General features: G+C 45.6%; 1 long non-coding RNA gene across 1 annotated transcript; it reads left to right on the forward strand.

Moving 5' to 3' along the window:
* Positions 1-212: 212 nt before the first annotated feature.
* On the forward strand, positions 213-3,813 carry LOC125331771. The gene is made up of 4 exons (XR_007206184.1): positions 213-440; positions 1,649-1,792; positions 2,968-3,153; positions 3,540-3,813. It is a non-coding gene; the product is annotated as an uncharacterized LOC125331771 (long non-coding RNA).
* The last annotated feature ends 13,785 nt before the right edge of the window (positions 3,814-17,598 follow it).

Below are 17,598 nucleotides of genomic sequence, written 5' to 3' on the forward strand. Positions count from 1 at the left end.
GAAGGGAATGACTGAACTACACAGAAAACAGCTCTGACACAATTTACAGCCCAGAGTGTTAAGATAATGCTAATTGGTGCTGCTTGGCTGCACCAGCTGCTTCCTCCATTGTGTCATTACTGGGCGGGGGGGACAGACTGTTCAGAGTGTTGCTGCTACAAATATGTTTTCCCACTGTGATTGTGAACAACATCACTGTCCTGGAGATGGATGCCAGTGCCACAGCTCAAAAAGAGAGCTGGGTTCTCCTTTTCTGCCTCTCTAGGCCCTTGCCTGACCCATGGGACCCTAACTTACATTCCCAAAATTCTCCATTTAGGGTTTGTTTACAGCTGGCTGTGCTGTGCCCTGCATCAGCCTCCAGAGAGCCTGTGTCATGGGACAGGAGACCTTTCAGCTGGAGAAGTCAGCCACTGTTCAAGGCTGGCCCAGATTCTGAGGTAAGGGGTAGATTTGCCGTTGTTTCTCAAGCACAGCAGTAACAGCAGCAGGGTCAGGGTCGTGGATGGCAGCACAGCCACATCCTGCAGAGCTGTTGGGGGTGCATGTCCTCACCCCTGCCCACGTCTCCCCTCTGAGAATGGTTACAAAACTTTCTCTGCAACTTTGATGGCACTTGTTGTCTTTCATTGGACTCCCATATAACTTTAGTTGATGACGGCAGTAATTCAACAGCAATGCTAAAAGTAGTCAACTGCTGCCAGCCTTGTTGACTGGCTGCTTCAGGCCACCCCTTCAGAAAGCTCCAGTAACATCTGGGGGGATGATGATCGTCCTTATTGCTCTAAGCAAGCCTTAGTGACAAAGCAGATGTCACCTTTCAACTTGGTTGTCTGAATTCAGTGGCACCCTTTCACATGCAGCAGGATGCAGGATCCTTTCCTTCCTGACCAAAACTGTTGAGTGTCATTTGCTGTGTCAGCCTAAAACACAGGGGTGAATTTCATTGGGTAAAGTGATGCCTGTGTGTGGATGAAAAACAGATGAAAGTGTAATGTGATCCAGAAGTTAGAAATTAAACTTAGATAAATGTAAGCTAAAAAAATAAGGTATATGGTTTTAATAGTGACTAAATAGCAACAGTTAAATAATTTTTGGCACCAATTACCAAGGGATACTGTGGTGGTTCTGTCTCTCCAAGCCTCTGAAGAATCCATGTCTTGTTATCTCAGCCAGAAGAAATTTGGGACGTCAGATGAAGTCTAAGAACATTTTAATGCAGGAGACCAATATGATTATTCCTGCTGCCTTCTTTATATCTAGAAATGTAAAAATTGTAATTTTAAAGGCACTTGGTACTCTTTAGTGTAAATATTGCTATTCTGCAGCAATCCCAGTTTCCTTCTCCTTAATGCTGCTTTCCTAACACATTGCTCTGAGCTGGTGGATGGCAATCAAGGTTACAACAGGTTAAATGCCTTGCTACCTCTGTATAATGTCGAGTGGCAGTTCATGCCCAATGTGAAACAGGGACTGGTCTTTGAAAAGCCTTCATGCTGAGGTCAAGGCTTGCTGAGCATTTCCTCTGGTGGCAGTATGGCCAGAAGCTTCTCCTTCCACTGCTGCTCCTTTTGTTTGCTTATTTTGTTTTTAATAAAGTCCCCAATGCCATCATAATGCATAATGTGATTTCCTTTTGGCTGCACAGGCTTTCATCTGGAGAGCTTCCTCACTGATTTTCAGCCTTGCCTGTGTGAATTTGTGTCTCCAGACCAGACTGGGAATGTCAGAGCTGGAGAATCATCTGGTTCTTACTGGAAACAAGAGCACCCACTGGGAGCTGTTCTACCAGGTGGGAGAGAAGGGTCATGGTCAGAGGTTAACTCTGAGCTCAGCTGAGGCCCTGGGCAGTGGGAACCTTGCTGCATTCACTGCCTGGGCCTGGGAGAACTGCAAGGGGCACTGATGTTTCTGAAGGATGTAGAACAGACTGAACTAGTGACTGGAAGGTCCGAAGCTCTTTCTTGATTTGACCTGAGATTTGGGAATTTAGTGGTTTTTAATCCTTGTGATCCTGGAATGCCCACTGGCTGTGAAAGGAAGTCTGGACCGCCCTGTACCACAAAAACATCCTTACTGCAAAGGACTGTGTTAAACTGGTTTTCTAATCAAGATTTCGTTTGCTGAATACTTTTATAAAACGTGAGACACCTTCAAATTACTCTGAATGTTCATTTGTAGTTTTTAAAAATTTGATTTTACATGTCTATAATCCTATTACCTAGTTGGTGCTCAGTAAATAAAACAACCTGCAACTATTTCCTTTGACTTGCTGAACTTAAGGGCGATGCCAAAGCTGTCATTTAATACCAAAGCATCCCAGCACTATGGATGTGTTGATCCTCTCGACAGCCAGTGAATTCCTCTGGGCTAACCAGGGGATTATAAAATACATCTTAACGTGCAGCTATTCAGCAGAAATCTTTCCTTATCTGACATTAGCCAGGAAATCCCTCTGGCCTGCCCTGGATGGGAGGGGTCCCTGAAGTCCATGGACAGCTGGGAAGGTTTTGATGGCTCTATTCTCTAAACACAGCACCTTCTCCACCAGTCATTACCCATTCCAAATATCTTATGTGTAAAAAAAAAAAAAAAAAGTCACAATTGCAAGGTCAAACTTTCAAATTCCAAGGTTCTGCTTCTGAGTGCTGTTGAGTTGACCAAATGGTATTTGGGAAGTGCCGTGGGTCTTGGAGATCAATCCAACAGACTGGAGATCAGGCAGATCTATGACACCCTCAGAGAAGCAGAGAATGCTGGAGGTCAAAGGTTTGAGTCATAGGATGAGGAAGTTAAAGCCCCGTGTCTGAGTCATGATCTTCTGTTTGGCTCTTCTGAGAAGGGGATCTTTGTGCTTTTAGAAGAGAAGTTGTTCTGCTTTCAAAATATTCCCTTTGATTTCAAGTGAAGGAAAAGTGAGTGTAAAAAAGGAATGTTTGTCTGTGTTTTCTTTCTTTTCTGTAAAAGCCTTGTGGAAGCACAAGTCAAATTCACTTCTGAAGAACATGACACTCCAAAAGTGGGAAAGCACCATAGCCTGTCCCATTCTGCTGCGGGTGACCTTCTGAGTCTCGATGTGGAAACTCCCATAAAAGAAGCAATGGAGCATTCTGGGATACTTCTGCCTGGAAAATGAATGATTTGAGGGGAAAGGTAACAGAGACCTACAAAATCTGGAGGTGCATGAAGCAAATGGATAGGAACTGTCTGTTCCTACCTTTTCCCATGCAAGAACTGGAGGCCAGCAAATGTGGGCAGATTTCAAACAAATGGTGGGAGCTGGTTCTGGTTGGACCAGCTAGGAGACCCAGAGAACTTCTCATCAGAGGGTGTTGTGGGTGCAAGGTGTATTCTTGTGTTCAAAGGAAGACAATAGTGTTTGAAACCAAGATTGTTAGGGATCACTGAATAGACAAACCCTCTAAGGCTAGAAAAACATCTCTACAGCTGAAAATCATTGAAAGCTAAGTAAATAATTCATGTTTGAAGAGGAAGTACCATGTGTTTTTAACCTATTCTTCCTCTTTCCTCTTTCCTAGGTGTCAGCTCATAGTTTATGTTGGACACAGTGGTGGACTGGGTGGATCCTTGCTGTGGACTCCTATGGTTGCTGTAGGAGTTCTGAGACACTTAAACCTGGAGACAATATTATTAATTTTTTTAGTCCTGCAAAAGAAGCATCAGCACAACTAGAGCTTCCTAGAACATCCCAAGGATGACTGATCTCCTTAGAAAGGGTATTCCTAAATTATCTGCAGTCTCAGTGATTATTTCCTTAATGCCCTCCCTGATCATATAAGCAGTAAATGGGAAGGTCTCAGCTTGCTCAGGGAAGTATCCCCTGAGGAATGAGGACTTTTGGGGAGGAGTAAGGCACAAGAGGGGCCAGAAGGCAACAGGGAGATCTAGGGGGGGAGGCACTATGGTGGAACTTTGGAAGTGTAATCTTTGGCCAGCTGTATTTTCTTGAAAAATTTCAGCTGCCTGTAAATGGATAGGTGATGGATTGAGAGAGTTGGGCAAGAGCTGGACTGGGCTGGGGTAGGAACTGGTGATGAAAAAGAAGCTCTGTGTTGGAAGGTGTGGGAATGTCTCTTTGTCCCATTTGCTCTTGAGCACAACCAACCCAAAGGAGCAGTGCTGGCTGTTGGTTTTCTCAGAATGGGAAGCCAGACTCTCTGCTTTCCACATATTGGTATCAGCAAGCCTGACAGCTCCTCAGAGGGATTTTTGAGGACTGTTAAATGTCATGTCTATGTGGAACTTGTGACGAGGAAATGCATATTCCCAGAGCTGTTTTTCTGAAAGCAGAACTGCAGGGCTTTTCCCTTTATTTTTCACTTCAAAAGGATTAAGTGCATAAATCTTGTCCCTGGCAGAACCTGCCTCTCCCTTTGCGACGGCTCAAGTGCGTGCACAGGGAATCAGAGAGCAGGTGACTTCAACTTAACCTTCCCTCTGAGCTTGAAGAACAAGCCAAGGCAATATAAAAGGGACCTTCTAAGAGACTTGTGCAGCTGCACAGCCCCTATATTGGCCCCATGATCTGTTTATCTTTTGCCTTCAAGGAAGTCTCAGAGTTAGGGGAAGCTCCCCCAAGTGGGATGGCTTAAAAGACTGTATCCTCTGCTGGGAAGTGCACATACTTCTTTCTTTATAAGCCATTTGATGTATTTTTTCTCTCTTTCTCTCCCCCTCCTCCCCTGGCAGCAGGATCTCTGGCTGTTGCATGCTTTTCATTAAATCTTTCTGATTGTAAGCTTGTATGTTCTGACCCGGGGTCAGAGAGTACCATGGCAGGGATACAGCTCAGCAACAGAATGGAAAGCTTTTTCTGGTTTGGATTATTGGACATCTCCAGTTATTGCAGTGTGTGTTCTTGTCTGGTGTCTGAAGACTGAGTTAAATGTCACCCGGAAAGGAGCATTCCATGATGCTCCTGGAACACTGAACTTCTCCTCTTGAATGAGGAGGGTGTCTGTGTGTGTGTGCCAGTTGTGTCCTGGCCAGTTTCTAGCCTCTCTAATGCTACTGTCACTCTTATCCCAGAAGTTCCACTTTTGCAGTATCCACTGGAGTAGGTTATTTAACTTCCCTCACTGATACGAACAAACACCGTTGTGTTGTTGGGTTTAGGTTGTTTGTCTCTAATGAAAGCTCCATGCTTAGCGCCAGCTCAAATCACCAATTGCTTACTCAGCCTCGCAGCTCTGTTGTTGGAAGGTATAATCACTTCCTGCATCTTTGTTTGTCTTTGCCTCCGTGCTGCTGTGCTGATGGGCTGGGAGGTGCCCTGCTGCTCCTGCAGCTGCTTTTCCCTGCCCCAAGGCACATCAGCATGTGGGGAGGAAAAGCAGTTCCTGGTAATTGCTTCACCTTCTTGCAATGCCTCAGACACAGGCTGCTCTGTAAGACGGAATATCATCCCTCTTATTTCTTAAGGAGGATGTCAAGAGGCATTTATGCCTGTTGTGAAGGGTGTGGAGTTTTCACCTAAAGGGGACAGTGGCAAAATCCATCTGCAAGCTCTGGGCTACATGGTATGAACACTGGTGCTGATGTCATGGGCTGTGCGGCCATCTCTCTTAGTGTCTGGCCATGATACTGGCCAGGGCTGTGGAGATGAAGTGTCAGGGCCCTGAGTGTAATTAGCCTGACAAACCTGTCATGGGCCTCCAGCTACTGCCCTGCCCATGGGCTCAGGGGCTCCATTTAAACTCAGTCCATGACTTTCCACTGCTCTCTGAGCTGTGGTGTAGATGCACCACTCCATACAGCCATGCCTGTGCCTGGCCACAGGCCTCGCATTGGGACCCTGATCCATGGAGTGACCTCCCAGTTTGGAGTCAGACTTGCCTGGTGGCCACTAGACTGTGTCTGACCGTGGTACTGTCACTGGAGCTGACTGACCTGCATTTGAGCTCCTGCCTTGATCTGCTCTATCATACAAATGATCTGGGCTCTGAGTCGGCCCTGGCTGCCATCCCCAGACTTGGCTGCAGGTCTCGCTTATGTCCTGTGGGATGGGGGAGCCCTGTCCTCCTGAGTTATTCTCGACTCCTCATCCTGCCAGCCCTTCCTGATCCCTGACCCTTGAGAGGTCTCTATGGAGAGGTGATTCTTTGGAAAAACTCATCTTGGTGTGAAACACTTCCTTAACTACCAGCACAGCACAACAAGAGTATGTGGCCTTGGGGATATCCTGTCTGCCTACTGGGGAAGGTGACACTATGCATCAAAGCTGTGCCTTCCTTCATATCTCCAGTGTGGTAAATGTGTTATCACCAGCTCATTAGTTGCAAAATTAATTAGCATTCCAGCCATGGGATGTGATGTGTTTCTCAACTCAGCAGGCTGGCCAGGCAGGAGCTTCTGTCCAGCCTCAGGAAAAGATGTTTGGGGACTTGGGGGTTTGTTTCTTGTTTTCTTTTTAAGCTGCTAATAGTTCTAGTGTTTTCTGCTGCAATCACCAAGCTGCCTTGTACTGTGATGCTTGCAACCTTCCAGGACAAGAAGAGAAACTATTCTTTTGCGGAATCCTTGCTAAACAGGTTCCCTGAAAAATATGAGGAACTTGTGACTGCTCATGCCTTGGAAGAAAAGATCATGATAGATGCATTTACAGAGCAGAAATAATAACAATCAACAACAGACAGGAGGAAATGGCTCCTCTGAGAGTAAGAACCAGACTAAAGGAAGAAAAATGCTCAGGTTAGATAACTAAGTTTTATGAGAAGGGAGGGGAGAAAATGCTGAGGAAGCAGGGGTGGAAAAGGAGGGACAGGGTGGGGAGCAGCCCCAGGGGAGGAAATGTGCCATGGCAAGAGCCCACCTGTGAAAGTGAAGCCTCCTCACTGATAAGGCTGTAAAATGTGTAAATTGAATTGCTGCAGCCTTGCCCCATGGGAGGCCAGGCCCAGCTAAGCAAAGCTGTACCTCCTGCCCTAGGGCAGTGTCTCAAGGGAGGCAGCAGAGGTTTCCTTGGAGAGGCACTGCCACATCACCCTGCTCACTTGGTGTTCCGGACGAGGCCGTTTGTTTCCTCCCAAAGGGCTGGGAAATGCCGAGGCATTTAGCCGAGTATGGCAGCTCCTGCCGGCTGTTGCTGTCTCAGGGGGATGGAGAGAGCTGTACAGATTGGACTGGCCCCCCCAGAGGGCTCTGCATGGGGCTTGCAGTGCAAGAAACCTCTTTTCACCTGTGGTGTGTATCCATAATTTAGCACTGGGTTGTGCTAATCCCTCCTGCTCCCCTCTTTTTCCTTGCTGAGCTTGTCTCAAGCTGATGGCAAATAAAACCTATTTTTCCTTTTTTTCTGATAGGCTCCTAAATTCACCTGTGATTGCAGATATTGAAGGTTGCAAGCTCTTGCCAGCCTTCAGAGATTTATAGTAAAAGCCTCCCACACGTGCTATGTACTTCAGAGGGTGGAGTATAAGGGGTGCTCTGGGGATGGCTGGGAGATGTCCATGAGGTTTTGGAGATCCCCATTTGTCACTGAAGGGTAAAGTGGGACAACTCTTGTCACTGGGAGCCCTTGCTCTTGCTTCTTCCCAAATGAAGGGATTTGGTGACCCAGCAGCCCAGCTATAGCCCAGAGGAGCTTTATTGGGTGTTCTACGTAGGTCCTGCAAGTATTCTACACATAGAACCTACAGATCAGTCCTTGTCAAAGTAATAATTCACACAGGGTTCCTTTGAAGCTTTTCTAGCTATTGTGGAGACAAATCAGGGCTGAAGAGTTTTACTGTTACAGAAAAAAAGTTGGTTTTTCCACACAGTCACAGAAGAGTGTTGTGTTGCTCAAAGTTCAGGGCTGGATTAAACTGGACATCTGAAACAGGGGAGATACGAACAATTGGAATCAAAGCTGAAGAAAATGTTCCTGTGATCCCTGCAGAAACATAATTCACTTACCCAGATAATGGGGGTTGTGTGACTTAATTATTGTAAAACTGCTTTTAAACTTAGTCTGCTTTTTTTCTTTCACTTTGTGTAGCAATTTCTTCCTTCAGAGATCTTAAATGTTGTCTATATTGTTAATGTAACTATTCTGCCTAAGTCAAATTTAAAGTAACATATCCCTGCCCTGATTATAAATAAGATCCTAAAACTATCCCTATCTTACCTAAGTTTCTAATGCGGGGAAGGCATTGGAGCTGTCCTGGTGTTTCCAGCTCATCAGGCACTGCAGAACTCCTCTGTCAAGACTTGTTCCTACAGCCTGGTCTGTCCATGGTGTCATCACAAGAGAAAACACTTATAAAATACAAGCTGTTCCATAATAATTGATTTCTCTGGTCCCTCCTGGGTGGGGAGGAACTACCCACCACTTCCTGTGATGCTGAACAAGATGTGCTAATAGACCTTTTAATCCTTCATTTCCCTCTGTCCCACAAGAAATTTGTACCTGTTGAAAGGCTGAGTAGATGATTGAAATGCTCCCTTTTGGCATTGTGTAAGTTCAGGGAAACTATTGAAATGGAAATCAGATTCCCAAACCATCACCCACAGGAGGAAGAGAGGGAGCTTTGATTGATTGTGTTTCATTACACAAGAAGAGATAAATGGACTGAAGTTTTGGTGTGGGGAAAGCGGGCAAAATGTCTTGGGGATTATGGTTGGTGCTTTGGTCATGGGGAGACACTGCTCTTTAGCAGCCTATAGAGTATTTTCCTAGTGAAATACCATTGTGGGGGCATGGAAAACAGGGTCAAAAAGGTACAAATAGGGATAAGATTTATCACTGGCAAGAAACCATGTTTCTGAGGGTTTATGGGGAAAGATTGTAGTTCGGTTATTGTGAAAGACCAAAGCAGTCTTATCTATGTACCAGACTTGGATAAGTATGATGCAGTATCAAAATTCCCCCTGCATTTTTTTTCACTGCGTTTGTTTTCTTTTCATCAAGAGTTTTGGGAAGTGAGATGTGGTTTTCATCTCTTAAAGCTGTACTGTTTGGAATGCAAATTGTTCAGGTTATGGTTTTTTCCCCCTGTAGCTTTTATCAGAATGGCTTTGCTTCTGTATATCACCTTTTATCTCTACTTTTCCCTCTGTTCTGAGATATTCCATTGCCATGTGTGCCTCAGAAGCACCCGAGGGCCCTGTTTCTCTACCCAGACCCGAGATAAACCAGCCTAGGTCAATGTGTCCAGTGCAATTGCCAGTACCTGATCCTGGCCTCAGTGGTAGCGCCTTTGCCAAAGAGTTCCTTGCTCTGAGAACCAAACAGATTTCCGCCTTTGAAGCCCAACTAGCTCTGTCAGAATTAATTAGAAACACACAAGTGCACAAGTTCTGGAGTGACATTTTGTTGTTTCTTACTCAATGAATGTGCTAGGAAGTAATTTTCATTGTAATGCTGACTGTTCAATTGAAAATGACAATTGTATTTTTGCTAGATCTGGGCTTCTAGACAATAGGGGGTGTTAAATCCAGAAGGTGTTGCTGCATGGCACATCACCCTGCCTCTAGGTCCAAAACCAGAGAAGCTAACTGCTAGATTTTTCTTTGTCATTAGAAGACTGTCTAGCCCTAAAACTCTACAAGAGCTCAACATTAATAAATATAGCCCAAATAGCCAAAAAGCATCACTGAGCGCATCGCTCATGATAACACACTCAGAGATAATTGTACTACTGAATTATGTTAAGAGAGTTTCAGGGAAAACTTAGGTTAAACTACAACTCCTATGAGCTTGGGACGTTGGCTCTGGAAAACATCCACCATGCAGAGCTGCTTTTCTGTCCCTGGATCATCAGTACATGAAAGATTTTTTTTTCTTCCCCTATGATTCAAGTGGTGAAAAGCACAGAACATATGAATTTTGGTTTCTAAAATGTGTTTTGCCAGCTCTGCTGAGCAGGGGCTTGCAGCCCAAAGTCACTTTGATGGACTTGTGCTCTTAGTGAACTGGTGGAAAAGGGAGAAAAATGCTTCATTGTGAGCTGCCTCTTCCGCAAGGTACTTTGGTTACCTTAAAATCTTTAGATCAAAAAAGTCTGAAAGAGCAATTTTGCAACACAAAGGAGAGCAAGAGAAATGCAGAGCACTCAGGGCCGAGAGTGCTGGAGGAAAAACCCATCCCGCTGTCCTGGAAAGCTCAGCACTTGAACACTGGAGAGGAAAGGGTGAAATGCAGCTCTCCTGGACGATGTCTTCCAGGGCAAATTCCTTCTTGGCCTGAAGTTTGGCACCAGGAGACAGGTGAGACATTCCTCAATCAGCCTCATCAGGAGGAAACTGAAAGCAGAGATAGGAACAAGCTGTGGTAATTTGAATTGCTTTCATTATTCAATTAACTTTGCATCAGTGTGGGTGATGAAAAGATGGAGAGTTCTGATAATGCAGTGAACTGTGACTCGGGAATCCTCTGGACTTTCAGGACTTTTTGATGACTTGCCTGATGAGTAGACTGTACTGAAATAAAGACCAGAATCCCTGGAGGAGCCCTTAAGGTACTGTGTTCAAGGAAGATGGCAATTAATGTTTGGAAAATAGGTTTCCCGAAGCTCTTAGGCTGACCTCATCTGGACTTTTCTTCTTGCCAGCTACTGTCACTATTATAAAAATTTTACCCCTCGGCTGAGTGGGGTTAGCCTGGGGTTGCTCTCAGACTGCACCTACACTCTAGTTTTAAAAACCACCGCACAGAATTTTGCCGTCCTTTCAGAACAGAGACCAGGGAGAAACAGTGACAGCAGATGGCTTAGAAGGTGTGAGGCCAAGCAATGACTATGCCTGGCTTTGCCAGCCCAGCAGCCAAGAAGAGGACAAGGCATGGGTGACTGAGCTGAGCTGCTTTGCAAAATCCCGGACACCTCCACCTTTCATTGCCAGGGATTGCCTCCCAGCAGCTCTCTCTTGGCTGTAAATGCCAGGAGAATAAAGCATGCCATGTGTGCTTTCAGGAATTATAGGGAGGGTCAGGTTTCCCCTGCTCTCCTTCGTGGTGACCCTAAACCCAGGTACATCTAAACAGGGTTGTCTGAAATGCCTACGAATAGGGTAGCCCTCAGGTTTGTAGATAACCATTTATAAAGGCTTTTGAAATGCAGTGATTCTGTCAGCACTGCTGTATTCAGACTTTCCACCCTCTTCTTTGTTTCTTGTGTTGCTCTGTTGCAGAAAAACACAGACCTGGTGATAAAGCTGTGCTTGAAATAAAGCCTGGCAAACAGACAGATGATTTTGTGGCCTTGGCCACCTGGTGCAAGGAGGGGCCACAAGGGCTGATTGGTCTATGCCAGGCAGGGATCCACAGATTGCCCTGGCAGGTGGGGATCGTTACGTCTGATTTGGGGCTTGGGGAGCAGGAGAGGAAGCTCTCTGAAATTAAGTTAGAGCTGTCCTGCTGGAACAGGTTTGGAGTTTCTTTGCCTTGGGAAGCTTGGTCACTTTGCAAGCATGGGAGGGGAAAGAAGGGAGAACAAGTCTCACTTCTCATGCATGTGGTAGGTTTCTACTATTATTATTTTTTTTTAAGTCTCAGACTGATAAAAACGAAACAGTTTGAATCTGTGGCCCTGTGTGTGTCCCTAGAGGCTGTGGCTAAACTGTGAAAGCACCTCTCAAGAATATTTTTACTGAGAACTTGGTGAGTAATGCATTGAGATGTGCCTCAGGGCATGTGGTGTTTTGCTGGGTGCTGTTTGGAAGCAGCAAAGCCCTGAGAGCTCCTGAGTTAAAGGAGATTGAGAATGAACCAGTGATTTGGATTTTATTCACTGGTTATTTTACCTGTATATGAGGAAAGAGCTCTGCCTTCCCCTCCAGCTCTCAGCCCTACTTCAGGTGCAATTTCACCTCTTTGGTGCTTGCCTCTTGACTTCTTGCCCAGGTTGTTCAAGTAATAGACCTGTTGTTCCTGGCCTTCTGTTCTTGAGTGCCTGCACAGGTTAATGGGAAGCTTCTCTGACCATGCTTTTGTTTGAAGTGCTTCAGGAAATTCTACAGTGTCAGTTCATGTAGGTAGGCTTGCCTAGAGCAGTGTTGGATGTTGGAGAGACAGACGACATGGCACAGGGAATGCTGTGCAAGCTCCTGCCCAAACATAGCACTAATGGCTGGATCCCAGCCTGTTACTTATGGAGCTCTTTGCTTGCAGGATGCACAGGTCTGTAGGATTGGGAAAAACTGTGGAGACACAGGTGTCATCTGGATAAGCTGTAAGGGAGCTGGAGTTTTCAAAAGGCAGGAATTGAAAGCTGAGAAAACTTGCCCTGTGAGAAAGATTTGAGGAAGGGAAATTAATTATTTTCACAGGTAGCTTCTGGTACTCTCCCAGTAAAGTGCTGCCTACAAAGAAACTGGGATGGTAGAGGATGGTACTAAGTGGCTGCCCAGGTCAGCAGGGGAATTGCTTACTCAGGAGTCCCAGACTCATGTACTAAAATCCAAGAGGACTAGAACAGGGCCAAGCAGGAGAGAAGCATAGGCTGTTACTGGAATCTGCTTATAGCACTGAGATCTGTTAAACCCGTGTGAAAACCCTGCAGCCAAAGGTGTTGACCAGGAAGCTCAGCAGCATGAGGGAGCTTCAAAGAATTCACAGAATGTTCTGAGATGGAAGGGACCCACAGGGATCATTGAGTCCAACTCTTAAATGAACATGCAGGAATTAAACCAAGTTCATAGCTTCCAAACAAGCAAATAAGGGGACTACCTCCAACACAAGTGGATTTAGCTGACAGATGATGACTCGTTGTGCCCGTGGGCAGGAGGTGGGATCAGACTGATTTTAATTGAAGCTCCTGGGTCTGCTGGCTCAACTGCCTTGTTTCAAGGATAAATTACAGTGTATTCTGAGAATATTGTATAGATTTCAGTGTTGGTGGGTCAGTTGCAGTAAAACTTCTCCAAAGTACTGGTGAGATGATGATTAAGCAATAGCTTGTAATAAACTAAGATGTGTGTTCTGTACGTAATGATCAACAACAAAGAGAAGCAGCAGGAGAAGGACAAGACAGGAAGAGAAATGTTTCTGGTGAATATAAAATGGTATTTTGTTTGCAGAGCATGTGGAGCACGTGGGTGGTTTGACTGGAACACATTTAGAGTTCTGTCCCTGTCGTGGCTCTGAGGGAGTGAGCGATGGGTGTTCTGTGCTGCCAGGCAGTTTGTTCCTCACAGGCATCACTGTGTAACAGATCCGTGTGAGAGCCACCCTTAGCATGTCTGTTAAAATGATAAATCCTGGATATTGCACAGGGTTCAGTGCATTGCAGTTCATGCAACATGAGCAGGAGAGAAAACGAAGATGCAGAGCAGGACTACAATGTGCCCTAGGGAGGCACAAGGTCTCCCTGCTTCTCAGTCCCTTCTACATGGGTGCAAGGAGCACCCTCCTTGGACCACCCCCTTGGGGTTTGCTGGTGTTCTATGAGTTCCTTTGAGCAGCCCAGCATGAGCGGTTTCCATCCTCCTCTGGGATATCACAGATATCTGTGGCGTGACTCTGAGTCAAACTCAGTGTCACTCAGCTGTTTTGGAGCACACACAAGGCTCATCTAGGCCTTTACAGAAAAGATGCACCATTCCCTTAGTGCCTGTATGGATTTTTCCACAGTGTGGTATTTGGCTGCTTAGTCACAGAGTTATCTTTGTGTTTTAAGAATAGCCTTGTCTACAATCTCCTTGGCTGTGCAGCAAAAGAAGGACTTTACTTGTCCTAACACTAACACCTTGTATAAGTGTCAGATGTGCCAGCAAGCATGTGCTTAATTAAACAGGCTCCTTAATAGGTTTTATTATCATTTTAGTGCGCCACACTTGAGCCACTTCTCTTAAAGGACTGTTTAATGAATTTCTGAGGCTATCTGACAAGTCATGTTCTTTGCTTGCTTGTTATGTAAAATTCATTAATGTTTCCCTTCGCATAGTGTATATTGAATCACAAATATTATGACTTAATTAGCTTATTGCAATTTATGGGATGGTGGATGTAGGTTTTTTATTTACTGATCTTATGCAGAACTAACCTGTTTAAAACAAGCAAACAAATAGAAACTCAAGTTGTTTTGGTGTCCCTGCTGACAAATATCTCCCCTTGACCCTCATCATCTGGGAACTTTTCCATAGCTTGCTAACCCTTATTTTTTTTCCATAAAAAGGGAGAAAACCTGCTAGCAGTAAGCAGAGCATTGGTTTTAGGGGATTGGCAGGACTCAACCAAGCTCATTGCTCTGAGCACAGAACTTTCCATGTGTATTTTCTTCTTAAAAGCAGCTCTCTAGTACACATTTCCCTTGAGTCTCACAGAGATGTTTTGGGGTAATTCCTTAGCTGGTATACTTGGAAGTACTTCCCTCAGCAGTTCTGAGAAAGGGACAGAAAGCTACCCGAGTTGTTTTTCCTCTGCCTCCTTGAGAGTTCAAGTTATTCACACTAGTAGACAGAACTGCCTCTTGTGGACAGGCACAAATCCACAAGGCTGTGGGTCTCTGAAATGCCTGTGCTAGTGGGGTGAAGGAGGCTCAGTGTGTGACAGCTGTGGGCCAGAAGGAGCACAGTGTCCCTGGAAAGAGTTACCTAGTGCAGGTAGCTCTAGATAACTATCAAACTGAAGTATCATATTCCAGTTGTACCTTCTGTGTTTATTTTCCTCTGTCTTTACAACAGCCTGGTGTGAAGTTAGGAGCTTTCACCCAGGCTATCCACATTTACTTTCCTAATCAGCAGTTTTGCTGGATGAGAAAAATGTGCAGTGGGTCAGAAATCACAGCTGAATGGTTTCTGCAGGGTGACACTGGATGTGTGAGGGGTGTCGAGGTGCCTGCTCCCTAGCAATGCCACAGCCTATCTGGTTTGTACTGGGATGGAGATTGTCTCCTCCACAAGTAATGTAGTTATGCCCCTGTCTCACTGGGCTGAGACTGCACAGAAGCAAAATAATAATAATAGTTTGCCTGGAGCATACAAGAAATCTGTGGCAGAGAAACAGGACTCTGCCAGAGATTTTACTGGCAGAAACATCCTTTTTTCTATCTGTGTTGATTTTCAGATTGCTTCGTGCTCCCTTTCTTTTATCCTCAGTATAATTTGAGAAAGGTTGAGCTGCTTCAGTGGTCTCTCTCTTTCCCTTCCACTCTCCTTGTCTTCCTACAGCTGCCTCAGTGTTATTTCCTGCTATGCAGGGCACTGAACTCCTTAGGAAATCAGCTGCTGCTGGTGAAGGCTGGACCTGTTTGGAAATTGAAGCCACAAAAGCCAGACCTTCCAGTGTAATCAGGCCATTAAACCTCCTGTGGGAATTTTTAAGGCTGACTTTATCTGCCCTGCAGAGAGAAGCTGGGGAGAGAGAGGCTGTTGCACCATTGTTCCTCCTGCTGATGATGCAGACTGGAATTGCTTCTCCTTGAACACTACTTCCATTGGGGTGAAGCCTGGCTTTGTGTTGTCCTAATCCCTTAGTCCAGACCACAGTGACCGCATGAAGTTAGAGCAGCCCTGAGGCTGTTCCCTTGTTCTAACACGTGCCACCAGCAAACTGCTCAAAGAGATCAAACCTTTGACTAGACTCTGACCCAGTGTCTCATCTTCAACCCAAAATGTTGGTCTGGGAGCAGTCCAATTTAATTTGGACTTTACCAACATAAACAACTGCTTAGAAAATCCAGACCCTTATTTCCTTACTTTCATATCCTTTGTCCTGTCTTCTGTCATTACATGTTTCAGCCCATGCCTGTAGACTTTGCTGGAAAGAGTCAGTCTCTCTGGGAGTTACAAATGTTCATGCAGTCTCATCTCCATTTTTGGATCAGAGGGATGAATTTGAAGTGAAGAGGAAATTTTCTCATGATGTAAGATTGTTTCAAGATTTTGATTTTCAGTATCTTCCTCCCAAACTGCAGTGAGTTTTATTGTAATTTTGTGTTTCCTGGTAATTGACAAAAAAATCCAAACTGGTTGGCAGCAGCAGAAAAGGCACATAAGGTACCCAAACCTTCTAAAACAAGAACAGTTCTGGCCTGTTCCAAGATGCCTCCCCCTCCCAAAATGTTAAACTGGGAGATTGCTGAAGCTGTTCTGTTCCCGTAGCTGGATTAGACCTCGGTGAATCAGCCCTCTGAGAAATCTCCTTGGGGAATTCCTGACAGGCTGTACCCCAGCATCACTTGCTGACTAAGCTGTGAGCTTCCTCAAGTAGTGCTGCTGTGTAGGACAACGGGTCAAAGCCTTGGTGCTGCAATCCTGGAGCCCAGCTGTGGATCACAACTCCGAGGATGGGGAAAAGCCCTCTCCAATCCTACATCCCTTTTGTCGTCCAAATTCCCCAGAATGTGAGGGAGCCCACCCCTCCACTGTAGGTGGTGATCTCGGATGAGAACACACTCATTTGAGCTTCTGACAGCACTGAGTCCTAGACTGCTGCTCTCCCAGAAATGTCAGTGAATGCTGGGCTGCCTAAGAGTGTGGGAGCCAAATTATGTACCTGCAGCCTCCCAGACACTGGAAAGCCTCTTGGCTGTGGGGTGTAGACTGGCCACGAAGCTGCAGAGGACAGGTGAAAAGGCTGTAGGGTTTGTGTTGCTTAGGAGCTCACCAAAAACTGTTGGAAAAAACCAGAGAGCAGAATTCTTCCCAGGAGGCATTAGACACAGGCAAAGGGATTTACTTTTGAGCTTTTAACTTGATTTGCCTCATGTGACATGCCTGCCTTTTCTCTATTTGGAGTTATCTTGTCCTGTTTGTACCTTTTTAGTGCTCTAATAAAACCCAGCCATGGGGCCAGAAGTCAAAGGCTGCCTCCAAGACCAGATGTGGCAATTTCACCTCCCAATCTGTCTGATTCAGCCCAGTCCCAAACAGCTTGTAACTGGTGAGGAAACAGAGACAAATGCTTGTCAAGGCTGCTCTGCTTGAAAGGAGCAGAGCTGGACAAGCATTTTGGCCATCAGGGCTCCAGCTTGCTGCCCAGCCAGGAGGGTTTGCTGTCTGCAGTGCTCAGTAATGTGTGTTTGTGTGGGGCCTGTTCTGCACATACTAATTTTGAGCTGTACATTTTCTTCCAGGAAATCTGTATTTGGCTTTATAACTTCCTAGGAATAGTTTGTGCATTGGAAAACCTCCTCCTGCCATATGGGAAGGAGCATTCTCACTTGTACCCTGTTAAATATATATGAAGTTTTTTTAATGAAATGAACTTCCGATAGCTGCAGAAGTTTGGAATTTTCAGAGCCTTTGATGCAGTGGGTGTAAATTTGTGACAATTTCTGAGATGTACCTGGCAAAAGAGTGGAGCTGAGTGGGTCTGTCTCTTGTTTGGCCCGTGGTCCAAGGCACAGAAACGACCAGCACCGTTTGGTACCAGAGGTGCTGCTCTGGTGGTACGGGGTCCATTATTCAACAACCAGTAGATACAACTTTTGAGTAGATGGCTCAGGTCATCTTCCCATGTCTAGAGGCTGCAGCTGGCCCTGTGCCATTGCCTTTATCCTTTCACTTCTTCCTGGTTTCCAAGGCCAGTTGTGCTTGGTTGGGCAATGCATGACTAGGGAATGTCCAAGATGATGGAGCTGTTACTAATGTTCATCTAATCAGCTCCCAGTTGCCCTCCCCCCAAAGCTGACTTTGGCCTTCAGCCCAGGCACTCCT

The sequence above is a fragment of the Corvus hawaiiensis genome, chromosome 11, assembly GCF_020740725.1.
Source record: "Corvus hawaiiensis isolate bCorHaw1 chromosome 11, bCorHaw1.pri.cur, whole genome shotgun sequence".
NCBI lineage: Eukaryota > Metazoa > Chordata > Aves > Passeriformes > Corvidae > Corvus > Corvus hawaiiensis.